The sequence below is a fragment of the Stegodyphus dumicola genome, chromosome 4 (genome assembly GCF_044657685.1).
Source record: "Stegodyphus dumicola isolate Sdum_Otavi_A_Nest chromosome 4, ASM4465768v1".
NCBI classification, from domain to species: Eukaryota; Metazoa; Arthropoda; class Arachnida; order Araneae; family Eresidae; genus Stegodyphus; species Stegodyphus dumicola.
In genome coordinates this window covers 176,248,175-176,261,180 of record NC_140771.1, presented here as the reverse complement: position 1 = coordinate 176,261,180, position 13,006 = coordinate 176,248,175, and the positions used below count along the sequence as shown (strand labels likewise).

The window sequence follows — 13,006 nt, the reverse complement described above, 5'->3', positions numbered from 1 at the left end:
ATTAGGGAAAATATTCTCTCCACATCTGCATTGTGTCCTGAAATGGCAAACTACATATTGCCATCGCTATATTAGATACATTTTGTATTGCCCTATGCTGACTGTCCCAATAAGAATTTAGGGAGGAAAAAACTGTTAAGTTTAAAAATCAATTTTAAAATCGGGATATATTTTTTTAATAGTTATATTTTCTTACTTGAGAAAATCGCCCCCCGAAACGTTTGCCTTTAATCATATTAGCTCAGTGTAAACTGTAAAAAAGTAATAATAATAATAATGAACATAATGCAATTTTTGTAAAAACAATTAAACCAGGAAGAAAAGATGAATAAAAATATATGCACACAAGACTACAAGGTACTTATGTACTATGATGACTACCTAGATATCTCCCCAAAACTGATGACCCTTGTAGGTTATACAGGTTAACCTTAACATAGGTTATGGAGGGAACTAAAATAAAGAGTATTATTCCACACTTGCTAATACCACACATTTTTTTGCTATATTTACGTGGTTTGTTACATTTAGGTTAAACACATTTTTTGTGATTATTTTTTTCCCAATGGCTATTAACATTTTCCAACTTCTTTCAAATGAAGAAGAAGCGATAGACTTTTTCAGAGAGGCTGGAATTTTACTTAAAGAATGCGTTTGTAAAAATGGCCATGATATGAAGCTATCAGCAAATGTTGCCAAGGTAGTCGTCATAGTACATAAGTACTGACTAAAATGTAATATCAAAAATGCATGAAAGGCAATTTATATAATACACATCAATGGCCAGAAGAGGAATTAATTAACTTGCGTGTTTGTTAGCTGTTAAAGAGAGGCAGGTCTGTTTCTTTCTTCATACTCATAATGGAATTAGGAATTCGAACCGGGATGGAAAATGGAGGGGTAGAGAGAAGGAGTGCATAGGCAGGGACTTATTGAAACTTGTTGAAATCTATTTTTAGGATGCGGGAGAGAAGTGGTCATGGAAATTTGGAAAGCTTTTGAGTGTAAGATGCGTCTATTGAAATTTTGACTTTAAACTGACCAAACAAAATAACTCAATTTCTTGCTAATTTTAGTAGAAAGAGGAAAAGAGTACTACATATCTTCAATGCTCAAGAGCTGTTAAGCAGACTGAGAAAATTTGATATAGGCCCATTTTTTTAGTAATAGCAATAAAGAAAATGCCAGAAAAATGATTTTTACATTTTATAATAACTTCAGTAATTATACTATTTACAAATCTTTTAACTCATAGTCTTCCAAATACTGGCTTTTACGTTTTAGGAATGACTTATCAGATGGTAAACCCATATGGGTACTATTCCGTTTTGAGGACCATAAAAAAATTGCAGTGAAAATGTATGCGCAAAAGCGTGCCACATCTAGCATACATGCTGATTTCAAATTGCGTAAGTTTAGACAGTTCTATATTTTTTAAGCTACCATTGAAATACTAATTTAATTTTTAAATCCTTTTCTGATTTTAGATCCTTTTTTGATATCCTATGGATTTAGCAATTTGGGAATTGCCCATGACGAAAAGTCTCCAATAGAATTTTTTCAAAGAAAAGGCATCATTCATTATAGAAAATTATATTTGAACAACCAATGAGATGAAATTATGCTTTAGCGATAACTCGGTAGTGAAATAGCGATGCAGGAATCTATTCAGTTATGTTTAGCCTTTTTTTATATAAATTATAATAATGATCTGAAATAGTTATTTAATCTTATGCTTCCATTCAGTTATGTTTAGCCTTTTTTATATAAATTATGATAATAAAAAAGTATTATATCAAATTAACCTTTCATCTAAATTAAAACAATAATCTTAGATAGTTATTTACTATTATACTTCCTTTCTTGCGTTAGGGATGCCGCCATTATTTTTGGCAGCACTGTCATCAACAATAGTTTGGCGATTTTTTACGGTCCTTAAAATGGAACAGTATCGCCAAATAATTTAGACTGAGTATTTAATGCCTTCTCTTTTAAGACAAAGATTTATAAAGTTATTTGGCATTTGATTATTTTTAAAAATTTAAATTAGTAGTAGATCTATTGTATCTGTGCAAATATTTTTAATGTGTTGTATTTGATTTAATGTAGTACAGTCAAAAGTCGTTAATCCGGACTCGTCGAGACTTCGGCAATTCCGGATTATCAATTTTTCCGGATTATAGATCATTAGTTTAAATCTCGTAAGATGGCATGCAGAAATTCTAAAATTAAAAATATGAAACCTTAGTTTATGAAATAAAGAACAATTATAATCTAAAGGGTACCAAAATTTAAAAAAAAAAAAAAAAGCTTTATATTTATTAGTTTACTTTATTAAACATTTCTTTCAATGTAAGTTGTTTTAAGTTGCTTCGTTTTATGTGATAATACTTTCTCTTTAATTCTATAAACAGACACAATTTCTAGTTCAGTTACAAAGTTCCGCTGTTCAAGTCCCGTTAATTGTTGTACCGAGAATACCGACTAACTTGTCAATCAAAATTTTTTCGTTTTCGCTAACCTCTCTGTCACATTCTTCATGTCTTTATCCATTTTTTGCAGCAATTCCACTTTTTGTTTGATGGACATCGAAACATACTTTTGTTTTGTATGATCCTTTGGGAGCTCCAGAATCGGAAATTCTATTTGACATAATCGAAAGTTCAAGTTTACTTTTATAAAATTGTTCTTACAGTCTTCAAAAAATAATAAGCTGGATCCAATTCGAAGATTAAGAAACAACGCAATCATCAATATTAACTGAAATAGATAATTAGATAATTTTAGATTATACCGTCCGTTATACATAAAACGCGAACGCGAAAACATATTCTGCGCTTGCGCACACGTATATGCGCGGTTGTAAAAGGTCTTACGCGCACGTGTAAACGCCTATGCTCATGTGTCAACGCGGCGCATGCGCAGAAAGTTTTTAGCTTTGAGGTCCGGATTATGGGTGTCCGAATTAATGACTTTTGACTGTATTACTAATAACTTTCTTGGAAATGTTTATTTATTCATTTATTAATTTGTTAGTATTAAAATTAAAGTTTAAATTAAAGCATGGGCTTAGTAAATTAAATTGTGTTGCTGTAAATTTTTTTGGAAGGTAAATAAAATTCTTTAATGAATAAAGAGATAATGCAAATGCTTGTACTTGTGTGAGCTCCCACTGGGATACCTCTAACTTGCTTAAAAAATTGATTTTGAAATTTAATGTAGTTATTAAATATAGTTCATTTAAGGAAGGTTTTCCATCTATTAAAGTCAATAACTGTGAGCATAGCAGGAAAAAATTTAGGCAGGTAATGGAGGCTAGTATAGATTTCTTCCAATGGAAGCGAGGTATGTAAAATTTCAAAGTCATAGCAGTTAATATCTTGTATGTCAGTAGACTGAATGGTATTAATTACAGGAGTATTGTTGTTGATAATCCAGCAATGATTATTTTCTGTGTTATAAGATAGATTAGATTTCTCTTATAGAAGATAAATTTATAAATTTTTTTAAGTGCAAAATAATAGTCCAGATTTTTCTTGTAATTACTGGTGCCATTGGCAATGAATCTGAATTTTGGTAGTGTTTTATGGAATTTGGGAAGAGCATATAGGTTAGCAAATCTGTTGTATCTTGGATTTACAGAGATTTTAAGTTTTTTATGAAATGCTTTAACTCTGTTTATAATAGAGGTTTCTGTAGTGTTTGCCAGCTAATAAGTATTGACATTAAAATGTTCTTTACTAATAATTGTTGTATAGAAAACTTTCATAGAATACTAAAGTTATTATTTGCTTTATAAATTTTGGTGATACTGAATAGTTGTTTTAAATTCTTAGTAGTTGAGACCAATTTAATTGACTCTGAAATTTTACTGGTATTGCTTAAGTTTTAATTTGCTTGAAGATTTCATCTTGTCTTTTATCTGAGTGGTTTACATTTTGTTCCATAACTCATGAGTTTTTTAAGTTGTACATTTTAAGTGATATCAAAGTTTCCAGTAATTATGTGCTGGTGATGATCATCTTTGTGTGGACTGAATTTAGACAATTTGTAATGTCAATCAGCTGACTCTTCTATTTTATGGTGGTTAATGAGCAGACTGCTTAACGTTTTTAGATATTTAAATACAATTACTGGTATGGTGTTTAAAGTTGAGAAGAAAACTTTTTTACAGTTGTTGAAAATTCGAGAGAAACAGAATTTCTCAAATTGTGGATGTAGAAAATTGATTTTAATGTAAATTTTACATTTAGTGTGATGGTTAGTAAGTCTGTATTTATAGTAATCAAGAACTAGGTCTTTAATAATTTATATATCATTGTATTGTGAAAGAAAATATTTTTCAAGTATTAAAAGAAATTTATTAGTTACAGGAGTGTAACCAGATAGTTTCTTTGGGAAATTTGCAGAATTAAATCAGTTTTTAAGTTGCATCAGTAATTTTAATTTAATTTAAAGCTGGTAAAAATCATTTATTGTTAATTCTACTTCCTCTTTGCATTTTGGTTACTTTTTATTGGCTATATTCTTGCTGTAACTGCATTCTTAAAATATAAATTACTCATATAACTTTCTCCTCTCAATTTTCAAGCAATAAATTTAGTTAAAAAACGGGGGGAAGAATATGATATTCCGTTCACTTTGCAAGTTGCCAGCTTGAACCATTTTTTGCATCAAACAAGCAGTAAAATACCAGTTTACCATTTTTGCACTACAGTCAAAAGTCGTTAATCCGGACTCGTCGGGACTTCGGCGATTCCGGATTATAGATCATCAGTTTAAATTTGGTAAGATGACATGCAGAAATTACAAAATTAAAAATATGAAACCGTAATTTATGAAATAAAGAACAATTATGATCTAAAGGGTATCAAAATTTACAAAGAAAAGCTTAATATTTATTTGTTTACTTTATTAAACATTTCTTTCAATGTAAGTTGTTTAAGTTGCTTCCTTTCATGTGATAATATTTTCTCTTTAATACTATTAAACAGACATAATTTCTTGTTTAGTTACAAAGTTCCGCTGTTCAAGTCCTATAATTGCTTTAAATCATATCAAAGGAGTACATCGACATGAAATACTACATTTAGTAAGGAATTATAAGCCAAATAAAATAAAAACATCTGCCGTGAAGATAAGAGTGTTGACAGATCAACTTCCAATTCATTACGCGTCACGGCGTCCCCTCCCCAATATATATTAGTAAATATATATCGGAAATTCTATTTGACATAATCGAAAGTTCAAGCTTACTTTTATAAAATTGCTCTAACAATCTGCAAAAAATAATAAGCCGGATCCAATTCGAAGATTAAGGAACAACGCAATCTGCAACATTAACTGAATTAGATAATTTTAGCTTACCTTTTACTGTCCGTTATACGTTAAACGTGCATGCGCACACATATATTTGCAGCCATAAAGGTCTTACGTGCACGCGTAAACGCCTCTGCGCGTGCGTCAAAGCGACGCATGCGCAGAAAGTTTGTAGCTTTGAGGTCCGGATTATGGGTGTCCGAATTAACGACTTTTGACTGTATTCAAAATTCTATGTATTGTTAGGTTTTTCTAATTTTTTTTAATTGGTATTCCAGTTTTTTTTTTTTTTTTTTTTTTTTACTTTTTTGGATTTAGAAATATGATTTAGAAAAATACTGTATATAATTTATTCATACTATGGTATGAAAATATTCTGAACTGACCTAAATTATGTATATTCTTCAGTTGATAGAAACTAGTTAAGAGTGAATCAGTTATAGTTGCAAAGTAGTTTTTCTTAAAAAAAAAAAAAAAAAGAGGTTTGAGCAGTTATAAAATTTTAGGATAATAATAAATTTCTCTCATGAGGTTGTGCATTTGTGTCATGATACAGTGCATGCTGTAAGTATGCAGGATTGTATTTTGAATTATATTTGTATGATGATATGCAGGGTTGTTAAACTCAAGTGAAATGGGTCATTATGAAAGTTTCCAGGAATTTAAAATTATAAGTGAAAGGATTTACAACATCTTTTTGATAGAGCTTTATAGCATGTTAATATGTAGTCTACACACCAATGGTATACCTTTTGTTGAATGCATTCCAGGAAAGTTCGATTTCAGTTTTAGGTGAGAAAGGAATATTTATAAGATTTCTTTCCATTAATTCTGTAGTACTTACTGGAAAGGTCCTGACTTTTTTTTTGTGTGTGTGTGTGTGGGGGGGGGTATATGTGATGTATGGTTGCATTTTTTGATTAATTAGATGCCATGTAGCATCTAAAAGATGAGAGACGTCAATAAGATCTTCCCAAAACATGAAATAAATTGCCAGATCTCGTAAAAACTCACTACCTCTTTTTGCAAATTGATTTTTTCACCTATGCACAGAAGCATAATAGGGAGTATCTTGACATGGATAGTTAGTACACTTAGATCTCAAAGAATTCCTCAGCAACACATGCAGACATACACATAATGAAGTAACTGCTTTTGCAATTAATGTTTCTTATCCATACTGAATGTGGGAATTTCATAAGTTTTTCAGTAAGTAGCACTCTTGCGAATGAAATGTATTTCGAAACAATAATTTGTATTATCTTAATCAGTCTTTTTACAGAAAATTATTGGGCATTTTGAAATTTTTGCTTTCATATTCAAATTTAAAATACTAGTCTTCTTACTTGTATGTTGTTTATAAAAATCTCAGTTTGAATAATTTCAATTGTTTTAAATACTAGACATGACCTTTATAAAGTTTCAGATTTTATATCAGTTAGAAATAATTTAATAATTGGAAGGGTTCTAGGAAAAAAAGCCCACAGGAATAATGCTCACAGGAAAAAACGCCACACAGAAATATGCCCACATAGAAAAAAGCTCACATGGAAAAATGCTCACTTAGAAATATGCTCACATGTAAGTATGCTCACATGGAAATAAGCCCACTGATAAATAATTCACATAGAAATATCCCTACATTAATGAATCAATAATTAATTGATTTGAACATCATACACCTACTTGAATTTTCTAAAGAAAAATTATTTAAATTACCAAAACATCTATGGTATATATTTCAAAAACTTTATAACTTATGTGTAGATTCAGTTGCTACATAAGATTAACAGATGGGCCGTCTTGAATTAAAAGGAGAGGAGAAAACATGAAACAGGATTATACAGTAAAAAATTATTATAATTTTAGTTGTTAAAAAAATAATAAATGTAAGTTACACATTTTTTAATATAAAAATTTAGAAGAATAATGAATGAGAATTTAGAATTATTATTTTATTTAAATTACTTAAAATATTTAATTTTATCATCGATTTCATCATAGTTTCTTACATGATTCATGATTATCAAATGTAAGTTTTTCATGTTTTCTTTTTTTTACTTCAGTACATCCTGTATTTACATTAGCTAATAACAAACATTGAGAGGCTAAATCTTTTTTCAGTCCATCAAATAAAAACCACGTACTGGGATGGCTACAATTAAATAATGAATTTAGTGCATTATGAAAGCCTTGGCAACAATTTGTGGTTTTAGGAGATTTTTCAAAGGCTGCTTCATAATATTCAACTGAGAGGCATCATCAAAGTGCCTAAAAATGTGAATTTTATTTCTAAAATTTTAAATTTCTTCAGAAATTTTACAATTTTTTTGGCTTAAAACTTGAATAATTACCTTCAAACATCAATATCTATAGATACACATCAAAAGTAGGCAAAAATAGATTAAAGAAACAAAAATAAATTATTAGCAGTTACAAGGAAAAAAGAAATGTCATACAGGGGCAGTGGTATAAAATATTACAGTACATGCAACATTTTACTACAGTTTTCATGCTTTTATTTATCGCCCCTGAAAAGGCAAATGTTTGTGAGCATTTGTCCATGTGAACATATTTCATGTGAGCTTTTTTCCATGTGAGCATTTTTTCTAAGTGAGCATTTTTCCATGTGAGCTTTTTTCTATGTGGGCATATTTCCTTGTGAGCTTTTATTTCTGTGAGCAGTTTTCCTGTGGGCATTTTTCTGGTCACCAATTGGAAGATCCTTTTATAAACTTTTCCTACTATTTCTCGTAATTCTCCAAGTAGGGTACAGTGTAAATAACATACATTCTGTAAGGAAGAATTCTATATTTTATGTTGTAGTTGGTCAGTTGACAAAATTTAACTTTCATTTCTTATGTCTCAAAAACATGAATTGGAATATATATTACATTTATGTAAAACATTTCACTAATATGTATATTCAATCCTTTGTCTCAAATTATACCTAAATATCAAGTTTTCTAGAAAAATTCATGAGAAATTTGTTTAAATTGCACTCAGAGTTTAAATACTGTATTGTTAAACTCTGAGTTAAATACTGTATTGAACAAATTAATACAATTTGTTCTTCATTCCCCCAGGCTTCTGTTTTCCTTCTAGTGCGTTATGCAATGCTCCCACAGATTTGCATATGTTATGTAAGTGTTTCAATATTTGTATTTTCTTTTAGTAAAGCCTACCATCCCATCATAACGTACCAAGATGCTGCATGTGGTTTATTCATATGTTTATTCTATATCAATATATTATCTACACTATGTTCATGTACTGGATATAGCGATACCTTTCCTTTCTATATGCATACTTGCCAACCTATGACACTCAAAAATCAGGAGATTTTTTTAAGAAATCAGGAGATTTTTCACAATGTTAAAAAGACTTTTTAAATGATAAAAATATGGTTTTTAATAATGAATTAACTTTAAATAGTAACTAATTCTTAAATGCAAGCAACACAAAAATACCTTACGCATAAAAAAAACATTTTTATTACTTGCATCGTTTAAGGGGGGGAAGAAGGGAATTTTAGTTTAGAAAATTCTTTCAGAAAGAAACTTCCTAATTTTGTTCACTGCAATTGCCACGTAGGCCTACTTTCGCTAAGAAAAGTTTTTCTAATGTGTCATCACTAATATTAGATCTAAATTTAGTCCTCGTTTACGCAACAATACTGAAAATCCTCTCACACTCTGCACTACTATGGGGAACTGTCAAGATGGCCAACACAATTCTAGACAGTTGACTATATTTTAAAATTCCATCAGCACCTTTCAGTTTTCCAATTAAACTCCACTGGGTGTCAATCCTAGCTGATTTTATAACTTCATTCAAGTTTTCTAATTGTAAACTGCTGTTATGCAGCTGTTGGAACTGTTTCAATTTTTCCTTCCTTTTAGAACTCCTTTCAAGATAATAATAAATATCAACAATGTGTTCATCCACATTTATTGGTAAAGAAGCTGCCCCTTTTTCAGCTGCTAAATTTAAGAGGTGACAGGTGCACCTCATAATCTGCAAATCTGAATTTTCCTTTCTTAAGATGATTGCAACACCAGTCTTCAAGCCTACCAATACTGGTGCATTATCGGCACCAAGTGCTAAGCAATTATCCAGAGGGCCTGCATTTTCTTTTAAAGTTTAATAATTAACTGTGGTATATTAAAGCCTGTCAAATTTCCTTCTAAAATGGAGACAGAAAGTAAACTGAATTTCTGAAGAATCTGGATTAAAAAAAGAAACAACAATTGGATACAGTTTTGAATCGGTATTATTGCTTCCATCCATAGAGAGGCAGAACGGAGCTGTTTTGTGCAATCAATAACTGAAGATTTATTTTTCAAACCCATTTCTTTAACAATTTCACCTGTTCTTGCACTTGAGTATTTCTTAGCAATTTCACTATCGGGAAACATTTTTCTAAATAAAGCTGCAGCGTGATCCGATGCATTCAGTGGCAGGTTGTGCTCCAGTAAAAAGGCAGAGAACAGACATTCTGCATTAATAACTTTTTCGTCCTTTGTTTTCGTTTTTTTAAAAAACAACTCATGTTATCCTTGTGTTTTTGTGTTCGCACATGTTTGAGAACATCCGCCCTTCCACATTGCGAATTCGAAAAATCGCAACGACAGGCGGTGCACATCACAAATTTATTACATTTCCTTGAGGAAATAATGGAAGGAAAATCAACTGTACGATTTTTGAAATGTACACGAGTATTTCATTCTCGCAGACATAACAAAAGATGATAATTTCTAAAACTATTTCCCGAAGGCACGTGCACTCACACAACTCAGCACAAATTGAACGAAATAACTAAAGAACATCCAAATAACAGCTTGCCTTTTCCTCATTGGCTAATATATGCCAGGCAGTGGAGTTCGATGCCCATTGGAGAACTGGAGAACGACGTTTCTCACAAAGCAGAAGTTATCTGATTCTTAAGGTCTTGTTTTAAATATAATCTAGAGAAAATTCAATTACTTTCAGACGTCCAAAATCACTTTTGTTCATATAACAATGTATTAAGCCAAGTTCCATAAAAATCGTGAGAAATTTTAAAAATAAGAAAAAGTCGGGAGAAATATATTGTAAATCGGGTTGGCGGGAGATAGGTCGAAAATCGGGAGTCTCCCGCCTAAATCGGGAGAGTTGGCAACTATATGTAAGATAATTCATAGTTAATCATATTGTAAAATATCTAAGATATTCAAAAAATAATAAAACTGATTATATGGTTAAATATATTGTAAACTGTCCAAGAAATTTACAAATCCTTTACTACTCTTCTGTATTTTGTTCTGTTAATTTTAATGTAACTTATTGTGATCTTTACATACTTTGTTATTTATTTTATTTTTGTATAATTTACTATAACTTTTATTGCTATATTTGAAATAAAACATTTTATGTTGCTGATATAAATAGATTGATTTATGATCTTAAATAAAATGTTGTTTGTATAAACTGGTGTAGTTTTAATTTTTTGTATATAAAGAATTATATGTGGAGAATATTGTGTTATGCAGAAAAAGCTCTCATGGAGACCACACAGGCAACCTATGTAAATAACTAGTATTTATAAGAACCTTTTTTTTTAGATGTTTGGACTACCAGCTCAACCATGTGCTTATTTTTTTGGGTGCATTTTTGGAGGATACTTTGCCCCATGATGTTTCATTTATTTGCATATTTTCTTGGAATGTTTTCATAGTTGCTTACAGATCTGCTTCTAGAAAAACTATTTTTTTTTCTTACTTTACTCTGGTCTTGCACTACCTGCATAAATTCTCTTGAAAGTTTCAGTTTTCATGTCGGAAGTTTAACTGTACATACAAGTTTACTAATAGATGCAAATGGATGGAATGCAGTTTAGCTCATTTTTTAGCAATGAAATTTTATCTAGGAAATAAAAGTGCCAACTCTGAGCATCTGAAGCTCTCAGTCATGAAATATAGATGTTATCATACCAAGCAGTGGGCTAAACCATATTTTCATTGATAGAGATATTTCAAACACTGCTATGATATTTGCACTTTCATAAAAGTGTTAATCTCATATAAAATATTTAAACAAATTTAAATTTAAATTTTAACAAACACGTATAAAAGTAAAAAAGCAAATTTAAAGCCTAAAAAAGAAAAAAAAAAAGCCAAAATAATTTTTAAAAAAAATGTGCAAACATATAAAAGATTTAATTCTCGAACTAATCTACAATATCATTTAAATTCAGAAGCATAAGCAAATCAAGTGCAAAAACAATCCATGAAAATAAATTCACTAATTTAGCAAATTAAAATTAAACTAAACAAATTTTTAAAAATGTATAAGTGAATGACTGTTGAGTAGGCAGGAGACAGACTTATCAAGGGGAAGTTGCCTCCAAACTTAACTCTCCAATCATTCAATTCGTGTTTCGTCATTCATGCAGGCAAGGGTAAAAGTCAAAACCAAAAGTAAAAAGAAATACCAATAAAGTGGTACCCTTAGAAATTAACATTTAAGAATAAAGTTCTAAAAGGAAAATACCAATGAAGTCTTTTGAGAAACAAGCAAGTAAAGTCAAGTATTAAATTAAACTTTTTTTTAAAAATCAATTCTTTATAAAAAATAAAAAATAATCTAGAAACCAATGTATTTTAGAAACCCTTGTCTACAGAAACCTCCCCGACACGAATATGCATATCAGTAAAAAGAAACTAAAAAAAAACTAGACATAACCCATATAAACCAATAAGAAACAAAAAGAACTAATTCACAATTTTTAAAAAACAAATATATATTTAAAAATATAACTTCATATTTAGAAAATACTTAAATACTACATTAAAAAATTTTTTAAAAGACTTAAAGTAAGTAAATAGTAATTTAAATTCTAACTTACCTACTATATGAGTGTTGGGGTCTGCAAAAGTGTTGTTAAAGAGAAGTAAGTGTGTTCTTCAAATTAAATAGATGGCGCTTACGTAGGTAAAGTTGAGTGTCAAGCTGTTATCTTTGTTATATTAAAAATTTTTTGTAAACATTAATATTAAAAAATTAAATTAAAAATTAAATCCTAAAGGTAGTAATTATCAATTATTTAGGGAGTTAAGTAGCTGAGCCAATCCAGAGATGTAAGTTTGCTAGAAAGAAAATAAAGTGGTATTGTGAATAAAAAATAAAGTGGTATTGTGAATAAAAAATAAAGTGGTATTGTGAATCCTGCCTACTCAACAGTCATTCACTTATGCATTTTTAAAAAATTGTTTAGTTTAATTTTAATTTGCTAAATTAGTGAATTTATTTTCATGGATTGGTTTTGCACTTGATTTGCTTATGATTCTGAATTTAAATGATATTGTAGATTAGTTCGAGAATTAAATCTTTTATATGTTTGCACATTTTTTTAAAATTTTTTTAAAAATTATTTTGGCTTTTTTCTTTTTTTAGGCTTTAAATTTGCTTTTTTACTTTTATACGTGTTAATTAAAATTAAAATTAAAATTTGTTTAAATTTAAATTTCATTCCTTGCAGCAATGGCACAAAGAGTAGTTAATTAAATTTGTATTTAAATTTAATTCTTTTAATTAAATTCAATTTATTCTCATATAAAATACATGCTTATTGAATGAAAATATGTTTATTTTATGAGCTAATTTACAAGATTTGATGCAAAAAATGTGCAGTCTTAGTCTATTGTCA

At 29.5% G+C, this 13,006-nt stretch overlaps 1 protein-coding gene across 1 annotated transcript in view; it reads left to right on the top strand.

The window, feature by feature from the left end:
- LOC118201662 (uncharacterized) overlaps window positions 1-13,006 on the top strand; it is a 47,755-nt gene that overhangs the window by 3,878 nt on the left and 30,871 nt on the right. The window lies entirely within an intron of this gene.